This window comes from Myotis yumanensis, unplaced genomic scaffold, assembly GCF_028538775.1.
Source record: "Myotis yumanensis isolate MYYU_CA2020_CCGP unplaced genomic scaffold, mMyoYum1.0.hap1 SCAF_18, whole genome shotgun sequence".
Lineage (NCBI taxonomy): Eukaryota > Metazoa > Chordata > Mammalia > Chiroptera > Vespertilionidae > Myotis > Myotis yumanensis.
The window spans coordinates 25,769,877-25,784,829 of NW_027223769.1; the positions used below are offsets into that span (position 1 = coordinate 25,769,877).

The 14,953-nt window shown below is 44.4% G+C and overlaps 1 long non-coding RNA gene across 1 annotated transcript in view; it reads right to left on the bottom strand.

The window, feature by feature from the left end:
• Window positions 1–14,060, bottom strand: part of LOC138997094 (uncharacterized) — a 77,110-nt gene extending 63,050 nt beyond the window's left edge. Inside the window, exons 1-2 of the long non-coding RNA XR_011468896.1 lie at window positions 13,995–14,060; window positions 11,150–11,211 (exon numbers count right to left, since the gene is read on the bottom strand). This is a non-coding gene — a long non-coding RNA (uncharacterized lncRNA). The remainder of the gene's footprint in view (window positions 1–11,149; window positions 11,212–13,994) is intronic.
• Between the last annotated feature and the right edge of the window lie 893 nt (window positions 14,061–14,953).

Consider the following 14,953-nt stretch of genomic DNA (forward strand, 5'->3'; position numbering starts at 1 on the left):
ACTGCAGCCTTACGACAGAGCCTGAGTCAGAGGTATCCGGCTAAAATGCACCCAAATTCCTGACCCAGGGAAACCGAGATCACAAACGCGTGTTGCCTTAAGTGGCTAAGGGTTGGGGCATTTGTTCCATAAAAATAGATAATGAATATGTCCGCTAATTCCACTGACCCTTCCATGTACTGCGTGACATTATGCAGAACAGTCGACTGCTCTGTGTTTTGGTTTCCTTTTCTCTAAAATGGCAGCAGTCTCCCAGGGAGGCGTTAGATGTGAATTAAATACCTACACGGATTTGATTCTGTTGGTGGGAAGGGAAATTCTATGCATTACCAGCATATTATGAGTCATCAATGTACAATACCTTATCCGATTTATCAGTTTGGTGGAAGATATAGTATCATTATCAGGCACCATTATTACGCTATATTTTACATCTCTGAGCTATCTGTCCTTGAATGAATATCAACATAACTACTAGCCAACACATTTGCAAAAACAACTTACACACTTATTTATTCCATCTATTTCTCCAACTATCCATCCTTCTATCCATTCTTTCAACAAATATTTATTGAGCGCGCAGGAGCATTGTAGGAGATATAAAAATGCACTCAATATGGTTTATGTCTTCAAGGAGTTTACAATCCAGCAGAGAAGACGGTACATGGACACTAATTACTAGAGTCTAAAGCAGGAGATGGTAAGTTTCATTAGAGCAGAAACGTGTGGTGGGAATTAAAAGCAGGGGGATTCAGATCTGGCTGGGGGTGGCTCACAGAAGGACTCGACATACACACCAGCACTAAGGGATGTGCTGTGGTTCTCGTTACTGAGGTACTGATGATGTGTTGTTGGTCATAGCCCCTCATTCAGTCTCGCTTTGACCAGCACCATGCATCTGAAGTGCAGTATCAGAACAGAGTTATGTTCTGCAGCCAGAGAGCCAAGGTAACTGGCACCCTGGGAATCACACCCAGGGCCTCGGCTTCATTACACCAGCTACATTAGAATGATGCATTACTGAACGCCAACCTCCTGGATACCGGACAGGCATCTGGCTGTCCAACCTTCTGAATTGGGAACAGCATGTAATGAATCCCCTGTTCCTTAGCATGTTTAACAATTAATAAGCTAGGGTTTCCTTGAGGACAGCAAAGAATAAAATATGAGCATGCCGAGGGAGAGGTCACACAGCGTCAACGCGTCGTATGAACACAATACGCGCAATGAGGCTGCAGCATGGGTGGCTTTTCCTCTACTTTAAAACAGACTCAAACATGCTGGGGGTCTATACTATCTTGACATTGGTGGGTCCACATTTCGTTCCGCTGTTTAGACCCCCTCTGCCCATTGGACAGAACGGTTGCTAAGAAATGCTATCCTGGTGAGAAGATTTGCTATTACTTTCAGGCAAACTCATAAAAAAAGTCTGTATCGGAAAGAAAAAGAAATCAGGGCGTTTGGTGCCAAGGAACAGGATAAATAAAAAATATTCTGGCCTTTCCAGAGAAGCCAGGTCAGCAGGTTTCACTCTTGTGATGTGTTCAACCAGCCTCCCACTGAGGGAACATGGCACACACCACAACCACGGAAGTAACAGCCTTAATTGAAAAGACAAAGCAAGTCCTGTATAAAAATCGTCAGATAAGAAAGGCAGCTGAAATAAGTTCTGAACTGGTATTTCTGGAAGGGAGTGTTATTACTGAAAGGTTTTCAAAAGCATTTAAATAGTAGGAGATGCTGACCTGGAAGGCAGGAAGAAGGCAACATAGACACATAACCCGTTTGGCCCTGGTCGCCTCCTCGGAGCCTGCTGAGGTCAGGTGACAGGCTCGAAGAACCTGCTCCCTGTCCCTGCCCAGTATCCAGGTGACAAATGAGAACGTGCCCTCAGAGCCTGCAGCAAAAGTCCAGAAAGCGGCATACGTCTGAGGAGGTCAATGGCACCGTAACTTTATGCTATCACCTAGATAGTAATTCAGTGGAAATGGGTTATTTCCCACGGAGTTGCTGCTGCCCAGTTGTTGTGTGTCATCACGTGGCCTAAGATCGCCTTATTAGGCCACTAAGAATCAGGTGCATCAGTTGGGATGAAAGAGCAATGATCGGAAAGGACCCCCTTCCTATCCAAGGTTCAAATCTAGGAGGGGATTTTAGGGGAAGTGGGCGAGCTACCTCGTATTCTGCAGTTGAAATGTACTCCTTGTGTCTCAGGTTAATTATCTTCCCTAAGCAGTTCAGCTCAGATGTGACCAGAACTTCCAAAGATGTGTTTCCATGGCTGGAAATCTGCTTCCCTTTTCCCAGAAGTTAGGGCAGGCTTTTACGTTTTCTAAACCAGAGCTTCTCCAACAGTAATATGCACACGAAACTGCCAAAATGACTTCAATGCTACTGGTGTGTAAACCACTTTTTGAAGAAGTTTCTTAACTATGATTTTATCCCTACCAACATTTATCTATGTTTCCAGAAGGTTCCACTGATTAAGATAAGCTCATTATGTATGACTTCTAAGGTACCACCCTTTATATATTTTGTTGTACATGCATTTTCTACCACATAATGGTTGATCACTTACTAGTATCTCTATTATTCCTTTATTATGATCTCCCTGGGGCCAGGCCTGTATTTTACTCATCTCCATAACCCCAGTGTCTGGCACAGAAAACACTTGACAACCAGGTGTGGATTTGACCTGAATTCTGTCCGTGGTGAAGGCCAAGCACCCCGTCACCAGCTGGGGTAGTTCTGAATGGCAGAAACATGCCAACATGCTCCGACTCCAAGAGCTGTTTCAAAGCTGCCAATTAACAGAAGAGAGGAAGGAATTATAATTGTTTTTGGTCAAATAATAGTTGTATTGAACATCCTGTTCACCCCCAATCCTGAAAATTTAACTACTGGCTCTTAGGAACTGATATGAGCAGCTTCAGTTTGGAAAGAGTTCAGTGTGGACATCTGACCCAAGCAGGGCAACTCAGAGTCTCTCCCCCAGAGATGGGGAATCAGAGCTGAGAGGACCAATCAGTCCTTCACATTGCTGCAATATGAACTTGAGAACTGTGGACAGCCATCTTCCATTCCTGTGGGGACAGGGCAGCAGGAAAAGGCAGTCTACTGAGAGAGAATAAAGATCTGCAAAGAGACCTACACTAAGAGACCAAGAGAAAATTCTCCCAGGGGTACTGGTCACCTCCCCATTTCTGGATCCAGCTGTTCCTGATGTTCGCTCTTGGATTCCATGAGGTGTTCCTATACATTTGAAATAAATTCCCCATCACTAAGTGAGCTTGAGGTGGGCTCCAATACTTGAAAACAACTGTCCTATGCTATGCTTCCTTATTTTGGGTTTGCTGGAGTTATGCCAATTCAGTCAGTAGCACTGACATGCCTATCAACAGGGGTAGATACCTTTAAATAGAAAAGTGAATTATTACATAATGAGTGCATTTGTGTAAGCTAAAATAACCTTTCAAAATATAAAGTTTATATTAGGAAAAATTACATAGGTTCTTGGAGGTAAAAAAAAAATTGGGGAGCTACAGCCTCATTTGATACTGGCCAAAAGGTTGTCATTTGACAACTTCACTTGTACCATTTTTTTTTATTCTTGCCATAACCATGTATCATCGAAGTCAATGCACCACAGGGATAAAATGCAATTCATTCAATCTGCATAAAGTATAACCTCATTTAATTGCACCCAAAACCAAACTGTCTATAAAATCGTGGATTTAATGTCTTGATAACGTTCTAATGTACTTTAGAATAAATAATTAAGAAATGCTGCTGTGTGCGTCACCTACAGTAATACCCACAACATGACAGGGGAGACACCCTTTAGGCCAGATTCTCTAAATCTGTCCCCATTCGCACATGGTTTCCTTCTAGTCACTTTTGCACAGCCCACGGGATTCTGGATTTATCAAAGGACTGTGTTTTGAGCTCCAAGTTGGGAGGAACTAATAGGCTGTTGCTAAAAATGAAAGCCTTTAACTAAATGATCAGTGTTTTATTATTTGGGAAGGTGTATTTTCATAGGTTAATTCAATGACATCCTTTATTAGAAAAAGAAATAAACTTACAAGGTGAACACCAGCCAATCCCCCCTCTCAAGTTCATGTTAATTTGTCCTAGTGTTTATCTGACCTGGGCATCCAAAAGATACCAGCAATTCGTTATCTATCTCATCACATGCTGGGTGAGTAGTGAGAGTCCTGACTCAGTTACGACCAATTGAATTTACTCAGCACAGAGTATCCAAGCCCTGAGTAGATATGATGCTTCTGGCTGATGTTTATCTTCAAAACTTCAGCAGCTGATGGCTCAAAGTTCAGCACCCCCAGTCCCACTTTCAGCACCAAGAGCTCAAACCTCGGGAGTATTTTCTTCTGTTTTGATTTCTGCTCTAAAGTCACGCCTTAACGACTTAAGGGGGTAGCCTCTGCGACAACAGATGACACACACAAGTGTCACCATGTCCTACACAAGTGTAAATGCAGAGGCCACACATGTGCTCAATGGGAAAGCCAGGTCTCAGGGCTCCGAGACCAGCCGGGCCAAGTCCCTCTCCACACCAGGAGCAGCTCAGCCAAGCCACGCTTCAGGGATCCCAGAAAAAGATGTGGGTGGACAATCAGCTTTCGCTTACACATTAGCGGGGAAAACTGACATGTGGTAAAGGGCCCAAAGCTGACCAGGAAGTGTCTCGGAGACACGTCAGCCCCCAGAATAGTATATTCAGTGCGCACACAGTTTGGGATTTGCTGGTGCAGTACTGAAAAGGCCATTGTTCAAAGTAACTTTTCTCCCTGCCTTCACATACTGGCCTCATTGCTTTCCAAGTTTTCTGGAATGATATTGCCTAGGCATTTCTGTATTCTGATTTTTTTTTTTTTTTTTTTGGTCTGATGAACTGTGAGAAGAAAATTGCTGGAGTAGCCAAGTGACCACATGAGAACATTCGGAGGGTTGAACAGGAATAGTGTGTTATTGCCTGGCAAAAAGCACATATCACCTCAATGACTTCTATCACTGTTTACTGTTTTTGTTTTCACTAATCATATTCAACTAAAAAATGGAAAAACCTTCATGTCACTGCCTCCAGCTTTTCATCATATGCCCTCCTTTTTCCTCTGCTGTAAAGGGTTGGGAAAAATTTTCACCAAAGAATATTGGAATAGCCGAAACCGGTTTGGCTCAGTGGATAGAGCGTCGGCCTGTGGACTGGAAGGTCCCAGGTTCTGTTCCGGTCAGGGGCATGTGCCTGGGTTGCGGGCACATCCCCAGTGGGAGATGTGCAGGAGGCAGCTGGTCGATGTTTCTCTCTCATCAATGTTTCTAACTCTCTATCTTTCTCCCTTCCTCTCTGTAAAAAATCAATAAAATATATTTTTAAAAAAAGAATATTGGAATAAAATTTAATTAAAAGTCCAGGAAGGAGGAAAAAGTGATCCTCCACTTGAGTACTAAACTCAAACTCCAGGTGTGAAGGTATACCAACAAGAAGTACAGACTGACTGCATTCCAGACACAAAAACCTCAGTATTTATTTCTAATATCAATCTCTCTGAAAGAATCACATCAATGTTTCTCCTTTCCAAGGAAATAATCCACTTTCCCAATTTCCCATCAAAGCAAGGATCAGAGGAGACGTCTGGACAACAGATGACACACACAAGTGTCACCATGTCCTACACAAGTGTTCTTGTTCCTCACACGGCCTGAAGTCCCCCCTCCCCGGCACAGGCCCATTGGCTAACATAGTGGAGACAGGACAGTTTAGAATCACCATGTAGGTTAGCAGTCGGAAAAAATAAACAGGTAGGTCTGTTCTTCTTGGTTATCAAAGAAACTCCCAATAACACAAGCACCTCTCTCGCCATTTTTTCAATAAGAACATTGTTTTGGATAGATGTACATCACAGGCCATATGGAGTGGACAATGGTTACATCAATAAACCAACAATGTCCATTGAATCTAAAGGCACCAAGACCTCTAACTCAAAGAAGCACTGCTGGTGAACAGATGAGATGGGGGGTGGGGGAGGGGGCCTATGCCATGCAGTCTGCCTGAGAAGGGGTGCTCTGACAGGGAAGATTGTGTATATGTGGGGGGGGAATGACAGCAACTAATTTCAATTCTCACTAAAAATGGAAACCAATAACATATGTTATCAAACAGGTTTTTCTTTTGCCTTTGAAAACTGGGAGAGTTGAACAAGTGTACCTGTGGCTTTCCAAACATTTCTTATGTGACCGTATGGCCCTACAGACACGTAGATCTTACACCTGCCTCTGCATTCAAGCCAGGGAGCAAGTGAGTCTATGAATGTCCAGAATTTTATTTTACATTTTTATCAGGTGAAACTGACTTTACATCCTCATTTATATGCCCCCCAGCTCTTCTGGCAAACCCCCAAACCTCCGAACATTTCCAAACTCCCTTGTTGCTATGGTAGCTTCTCTCTCTCTCTCTCTCTCTCTCTCTCTCTCTCTCTCGCCACTGGCCTTACACTGCTGTTTATCACCTAAGGCAAATTCTCTCTCTCACTCCTTTTCCCTCTCTGTTTCTTTAAATCTCTAAACCACAAAGCAGCATGCGAGCACCACAGAGGGTCAAGATATCAAAAGAGGGAACTTTTATAGGTTTCCTCGATAACATGGACAATAAAAGACGAAGGTGCACAGGCAGCATTACTGACCTCATTTGATGCTGTGCAGCAAAGAGAGGCGGCTCTCCCGCCGTCGGCCCATGTGGGTCTGGGCCACTGGGCTGTGAAGAGAGAAGCTCGGGATCAACACTGGGTCTGGGTTTTCCTACACTCTTACGCCAACGCTTTCCAAGTGTTCCCAGCAAATAATACCCAAATAAACAGAAGGTTACTGAATACATTAAACTCACTGCAGCAAGAAATTGCTTTTTGATGCCCAGTATATACAGACACTGTGTTTCTCTGCACACTCACTTCTGTGAATAGAAGGAGGGATTCACAGACTCCGCGATGGATATCCATGCTGTGAGAGCAGAAGCCCATATTCCAAATATTACAGATGTTAATCACCTCTGCCTATGCAGCTACAAGCTATGTATTTCAGTGACTCACATTAGGGTGAGGTTTTTGGACCTCATAGTCATAAATTACAGTGCAGACACATTGCATTTAAACATGGTGCATTTTTCTTTGGTGTGACACGCGCCGGGCTTTGCTGTGACATGGGCCCAGGAGGACAAAGGCGTCAACAGCCCCCAGGAATAATGGCTTCCAAGGCTGTTCAGCCTAGTTACACTCCGATGTGAGTAAAAATGAAACAAAACAGCGGCTTGCAGGTACGACCTTTTTCTTTTTTTTAATAGTTAAGGTCACTTTTATAATCTTTCAGGGAAGATATGTTTTCTCTGACAATAAGAAACTCTATACAGGAGATAACCCCGTTTTTTCTTCAGGATCTGGAAGATCTCAAATCCTACCTTATGGTCTCACCAAGATTTTCTAAGAAGATAGTCCAACGCTCTTACCTTCCTATCCTAACAGAGAAAACGGATAAACCGTTTCACCATCTGTCAAAGGGTGGAAAGTAAGAATCGTAGTTCTTTTCTCCTCTGGAGAAAATGCCATTCGCTGCCTCCCAAGAAGTCACACCACACTTTCCTTTTTCTTTCCTCCTCTTTTCTTTTTTGTTTGTTTTGAAAGCTTTCCAAATTATATGCTATATATCACTTAGTGATATTTTTTAAAATTTTTATTGATTTTTTTTGGTGAAATTGGTTAATAAAATTATATAGGTTTCAGGTGTACAATTCTATAACACATCATCTATATATTGTAGTGTATGTTCACCAGCCCAAGTCAAGTCTCCTTCCATCACCATTTATCCTCCATTTACCCTCTCCCACCTCACCCCACACCCCTTCTTACTTGTAATCACCATACTGTTGTCTGTCTGTGAACTGTTGTCTGTCTGTGAGAGGTTTTTTTGGTTTTTTTTTTTTTTTTTTTTTTGCTTAATCCCTTCACCTTTTCCACCCAGCCCCCCAGCCACTCCTCTCTAATAGATGTAAGTATGTTTTCTCTATGAGTTTGTTTCTATTTTGTTTATTTTCTTTTGCAATTATCTGTTGGCCACTTGCTCTTTTTCCTCCTTAAGAAATAGCATTTCAGAAACCTATTCAACATCACCTACACTGTTTGATAAACATACACCTTAACTGCAACCAGGACCAGGAGCAGCTATTTGCACATTTCCTGAATCAGCCTCCTGCAGAATCCATCCGCGTGCTCACAGTCTGAGGCCACTGTGGACACCGGTGTGAGCTGGGGGCCCATGCTCACGAGAAGGGGCAGCATGTACTGCTTTGCTTAGGCTTCATAAATGTAGGGGATCTGGATCCAGGCAAATGAGACGCAATTTCAGAATAGATCAGTGATGGCGAACCTTTTGAGCTCGGCGTGTCAGCATTTTGAAAAACCCTAACTTAACTCTGGTGCCATGTCACATATAGAAATTTGTTGATATTTGCAACCATAGTAAAACAAAGACTTATATTTTTGATATTTATTTTATATATTTAAATGCCACTTAACAAAGAAAAATCAACCAAAAAAATGAGTTCGCGTGTCACCTCTGACACGCGTGTCATAGGTTCGCCATCACTGGAATAGATGGTGACAGCCACCACAAAGACCACCCTTCCTCTGCTTCCCCCAGAAACCACAGCCCTGCCCTCTGCCCACCAGGCAGGCGTTATCTGGGAGAATCAGGTCAGCCTGACCCTCACTCTCTACCCACCATCTGCATCCTGAAACACAGTCTCATTTTTATGAATGTTTATATGTGAGCAAACTTATGTGAGATTGAACATTGTTCCCCCACCCCATACAAAGTGTTAATAACATACATATGTGACTACACATACATAGGAATATAACTCTTCTAGTTACTGGGCAGGCTAAATAGAGGCTATGAGCATGCCCTCGGGCCTCCCAGCCTACAGCAAGCACAAGCACCCTGCACACTGAGTGAGGCCTGGGTGCTTCCATCCTCTTTTCCTCCCATGGGACACTTTTGAGCACAAGGACTTCCCACAGCACAGCTGGCCGTGCGCAGATGCAGTGTGTGTCCCCTTCTCCCTCTGCCTCCTCTCCCAGCCCTGGGCTCCTGCTCTCCTGTTGGGTGATTATTTTAGCATCATGTGGAGACATCACAGGGTCCTGACTGAGGTCAAGTGCCGAGCAAGGATGCAGGATACATCCTCCCTCTCCCATGAAGGCAGCTGCTCCTCACTGGACCAGAAGTTGCGGGCCTGTGTGAAGCCTTCGTGGGGGTGGGGGTGGGGGGTGGTATGCACATGCCTCAGATGCAGTCTCACAGGACTGGGCTGAGACACTGGAATTGCAAGAGGCTGATGACAGCGTGGCTCAAGCCTGCATAAAAGGGTTAGAGACGATTTTATCCAGAGTCCTTATTTTGATACAACTGAGCCAAATGGCCAGGCACCTGCCCGTTGTAACCTCTTGAACTGGTGGAGACTAAATGAGATGACCCTTGACAGAGCAGGGCACTTGAACACAGTAAAACAGCTTATGTTTCCGCATTACAGCTGGACCCGAAAATATTCAAATAAACCCTTTTATATTTATGTATTTTTAAAGTGACTTAAAAATCATTGCTGCCTCATTTGTTTGCAGGAAATATCTGCATTGGAGAGGACTCTACACAGGGTTGCCAGAGAATATCAAGATACATGATGCCCGGTTCAATTTGACTTCTGATTAACAACAAATAATTTTTAGTACAAGTATGTCCCATGCAATATTTGAGACATACTTATACTAAAAAACTATTTCTTGTTTATCTAAAGTTCAAATTCAACTGGCATCCTGTATTTTATCTGAGAACCCTAAACTTGCAAAATCTGTGTGTGGGGGGTGGGGTGGGGGGGGTGGGACGGGGGCGGCGGAGAGGTCATGGTGGGGGACTGGAAGGGGATAGTGCAATGTAATTGCAGTCTGTTGTGTAAATTTGGTGGGAAATTTTTGACCCCTGACCCCTGACTCCTTGCTTGGATAGAAATATGGTCACTGGAGAGAAGATCAGATGAGTTTTGTAGTTTTTCGTCATATACTAGTACACCCAGGTGCCTGGGGAGCTCTGTGAGGAAGGGGTTCCAAACACGATACTACATTACCATGTTAGGAGGACGCTCAGCTTAGGCAGGTATGTTTTTCTATACCGGCCAACAGGGCACGCACAGGTGATTAACATTCCTCTGCTGAGGCTTTCGGCTTTATTAGAATACTTCTCATCATAATTGAATAGGTAAAAATTCCTGGCTGTTAAATACAAGCCTATCCCTCAGGATGACCAGATTATCACTTGAATTTAAAATCTTTCTGAATTTTTCAATAGTGCATAACAAATAAGATTATTTATGCACTTTCTTCCGGGACTCAAACTTGCCAAGCCGACAATCATTTGGAACCCCTTTGGTTTTGATGGGAGGGTTTATATCAAGCTGTGCTGCTCCTTGCGTCTCTCTCCCCGATCCCCCTAAAATATTTAGCCAACAGGTCCCCCTTTTTCTTGTGACCTGGATGAAGCCCATCCAGAATCCTTTGGGGTCCCTAGCAGCGCCTGGCTCTGTCTTATTTAGGAACCCTGGGTAATTAGCAGCAGGGAGATGCAAGGAGCAGTGGTGGTGTGAAGGGAACAGCTGAGAATCCACAGAGCTGGCTGATGAGAAAGTCAAGTGGAGGCCTGCCTGACTGAAAGCTCTTCAATAAATTTGTAGTCTGGACTTGAACCCTGCCCTCTCACCTCAGGGTCTGATATTTCTTTCTTTTCCTTTTTTCTCTCCCCCCTGGCCCCACCGTTTCTTCTCCTCCCAGCTTCTCCATCAAGGAGTGATGTACTGACTGTGAATGTGCGTGAGTGACCCCCCGCCTGTCCACCCCCACTTCCCTGAGCCTTCTGCTGAAGAAGGCAGGGGGGAGGGAGGTAGAGGGGAAAAAATAGGGTCCCCGACTTCCTCACAGGTAATTAAAGGGACTGTTTTCAAGGTTGCATGGGCAAAAGACAATTCGGCCCTAATGAAGCATCGATCGGCTGGCACTAAGGTAGAAAGGAGCTGACATTCATTCAAAGGTACCTTTAACGGATGTAAGACACTGCACCGGGAATTATTCGTTCTCTGCTGTCATTGTCGAGGACCTGGGATAGAAAAAAAAGGTGGAGGGAGTTTGTTTTAAATTTATTTTATTTCCACATTGCCACAAATATGTGTGTTAGGCTTTTCCTTTTTTTTTTTTTTTCTTGTAAAAAATATAATGCATCAGGAAACATTCTATCTGGTGGTAGGGAGGGGGGCCCTCCCTCCCCCCACCGAGGGTAAATTTTCTTCATTAGTCACGTTCAAAAGCCCACCAATCAGGCCTGCCGGTCCGGGATTCATGAGGTCAGTGATGGCAAAGCAAGGACTCCTGGGGTAGGTAGCGACATCCCTGTCTGTTTGGAAACCCAAACCCGTTTCACTCTGCGGGTATGGCTGCTATCTACTTTGTGCTGGTGTTTGCTATTTCATGGCAAAAACCGAAACCTCAAGGGAAAGGGGGGGCATGGGGGGTGGGGGACAGACCACCATGCAGGGGGCTGATGAGGACTGTGATGGGGATGGAGTAAGGAAAGGACTGAACATGCTGGCTGGGACGAGGTCTTTGGCAACACAGGCATCCAGACGGGGTTTTCACGTTAGGAAGGGAAGGCAGGCAGACTCCCAGGTGACGATGTGGGAGAGCAGTGAGCCCAGCATCACCTCCCAGCCCCCCTGGGAGAGGCTTTCTGGGCGCTTCCTTGGGGCTGGACATGCCGTGGACACGGCTTCTAGTTTTCCTCACTAAGCCTTAAAACTGTGTGCATTTAAAAAACATCTGAATGATAACACAAGGCTATGAAAACGCTAGTCGAGCCAAGTAAATTGGGGTGGATGACAGGGGAGGAGAGGCAGTATCGATCCCTAAACAAGTTGAGTGTTATCTGAAGAGGCTTAGCCCACAGGCCACAGCCCACAGCTTGGCTGGCTCTCACAGGAGGCCCCGCGTTCAACAATAGCAGGTCCCTTCAGAGCAAGAAACACAAAGGGAATTTGCTCTGGTTCAGTCCCCACAGTGAGGCCCTTCGGAAGCTGGAGAGAGTCACTTTTTTCCCCCCTCTGCTAAAAATGAGGAGGGGAAAAAAAGAATTCTCTTGTACACACTCCCTTATAGACACGCAGGCTACAATGAACTGGAGGAAAGGGCCCCTCTGACGGGACGCTTCAAATCACCGGCTCTTTCTCACATTTTCTTTCTTTCACGGGATTTATCTTTGGTTCTAGGTTTTGCTGTTAATTTTGGTTTGGTTTTGGAGGGAGGGGGTGGCAGGCTATATTATTTAACTTGACAAACAGCATTAGCACACCGCCTCCCTGCCTCCCTCCCTCGGCCTCTCTCTCCTATTTATTCATTTGTGTTTACATTTCGAAGACATCCCTTGAGCTGAAGGAGGACACTTCCCACATATTGCACTACTGGCCATTAATGCAAATGGATAATTTATTGGTTGCACAGCCTCTGAAGTTGAATTTTTTAAAAGAAAAACGGAGGCCCAGTTTTTTTTGGGTTTGCTGCATTCCTGTGTGTTTGGTTTTGTACCTTTCTCTCTTTTATCTTGGAAGCAGTTTGTAACATTCTATTTATCAATTTAATGCTATTTCATCATGGTTTTTATTTTATTTTAGCCAAAGAACAGGTTAGAAAACAGAGGCAGAAATTGCATGAAACACCTGCTGAAATAATAATAATTAAAAAAAAAAAGTTTTCCCCTAAAAGCGGCTAAACTGTAGCCCAGCAGATCCTATCTGCATTAATTTGGCTGAACAACAAGATATTGCAGGGGACAAACTCTGAATAAAGCAGTTCCGAGTTCCCAGAATTGGCACAGCTCAGCCTAAACAATGGCTGCTTCCTATTCACCTTAACCCAGCTTTTCAAAAGAACATCCCCAGAAACACAAAGCATCAGCGGGAAATGGCAATTTTATGAATCCTAATCAATCAAAGGGCTTATTAACTCAATGTGAAGCCAGATTAAAATCTTTAATTATAAATCGTGCTAAAAGGAAAAACAAAATGTACTTATGGTATATTGAAAATTCCGGATATTAACATAGTTGCTATTATCTCTTGCAATATTAAATCACCCCCCCTTTCTCTCCCCCCCAACAACCTCACCTTTTTCTATTACTAAAGAACGGGGCTGCAGGACCCAAATCATTTTTCCCCTCGATTTATTAAAATGTATTCTTTTTCTCCTCCTGTGCATTCAATAGGCTGCTGGGAAGCTGCGTTGGTGGTTGTAGGAAGGGGTATGAGAAATCCCATTACTGAGCCCCGGGCGCCTGGGGCTTCAGTGTGATGCTGGGGGTAGTCTGGGAAGCTGTTCATTAAGGGGGCAGAGTTGGTGTTACAGGGTTGGTAGTTTGGGTTTTGTTCCTCTCTTTTTTCGGGAGCTGGGGGAGGACAGCAATCAGATGCGGAGCCTTTCGCTGATGAAAGCGGCACGCGTGTCGGTGCTGGCAGGAGTGACTGGCAGCGGTGGAGACTGCCAGCACCAGGAAGGGCCCTCACTCTCAGTCACGGTGTGAGAAGAGGCTCTGGGTGCTGCTGCTACTGCTGCTGCTGCTGCTTCTTCTTCTTCTTCTTCTTTTTTTTTTTTTTATCAGGCAGACATTTGGGAAATGACCACAGCAAATTTAATCACAGTTGGGGGGTGAGGGGGAAGGGAGGTAGAGCAGAGACCGTGATTCACATGTTTTATTTATTTGTTCAGAGTCACGGCCATCCTATTGTGTGCCCCTCATTCTGTCATTTCAGGCCCCTCAGACCCACCCCCTACCCCTGCCCCCATTGTTAATGTAAGAGGCAGAGAATATAACCACATTTTATAATAATAACATACCCAACGCTGCAAGAGCAGGAACCTCATCTTGAGAGGGGTCCTTTTCTTATATTGAAATGATTTCCTTTAAAAGAAAGAAAGAAAAAAAAAATGTCTTTCTGTTCTAATGACAACGTAGGATGGAGAGATTTGTTCTTTGTGTAAAAAATTCAGTGATCTTCGTAGCCAGAGTGCATGCCCCCCCTCCCTCCCATTCTGCATGTGGGCTACTGTACTGTTCTATTTTTATATTTACCAAACAAGCCCTATGTTACCAAATTGGCTTTAAATTAAAAATATAAAGAATAGAGGAAAGGAAGAAGAAAACGGTGCAACGTTTTATGTACAATCGAAGCTAATAAAGGAATGTATCGCCCCGGTTTAAATTAAATCCTACTTCGTTCCTTTTGTTCAAAGTTCAGACTTCCCTCCTCTCAGCCCCTCTCCTGAAACAGTCCCTCTCGTTGGCTTTATTCCTTTCATTCCAAGGACAAGAAGCCCTCACTCCCAAATTAGGTCTTTTAAGATCCCTGTCACTTTCCTCCCTAACCCCAGAACTAGGTTTTATCCAGGGAGGGAGCAGGGGTAGTTTCAAAGGGGGAGAAATAGCTCTGACTGCTGATCCTGATAGTGAACAGGGCCTGATTTTCATAATACAAGGTGGATGTGGTGCTCTTTCCATCGAACACCAGGTCGAAACTCCCAAATGGAAGCCTGAACCAAGAAAGGGACTTGCCGTGGTTGGACACTAACTAAGGCAGCCCTGGGGCCACATCCTGGCTCCATGCTCCCCTCAGGCCCTTACATTCAGTCCACACCATATTCTTGCAGCTGCTACTCTTTCTAAAGTTCAATAAAAAGGCAGGGTTTGGTCGATTACTTTGGAACTTCTGAACGCAGGCAATGCCCAATGTTACTTTCAGACCTTTATTTGCATTGAGCAGATAAAGATGTACACACCCGCTGCCTTGGTATCTGAG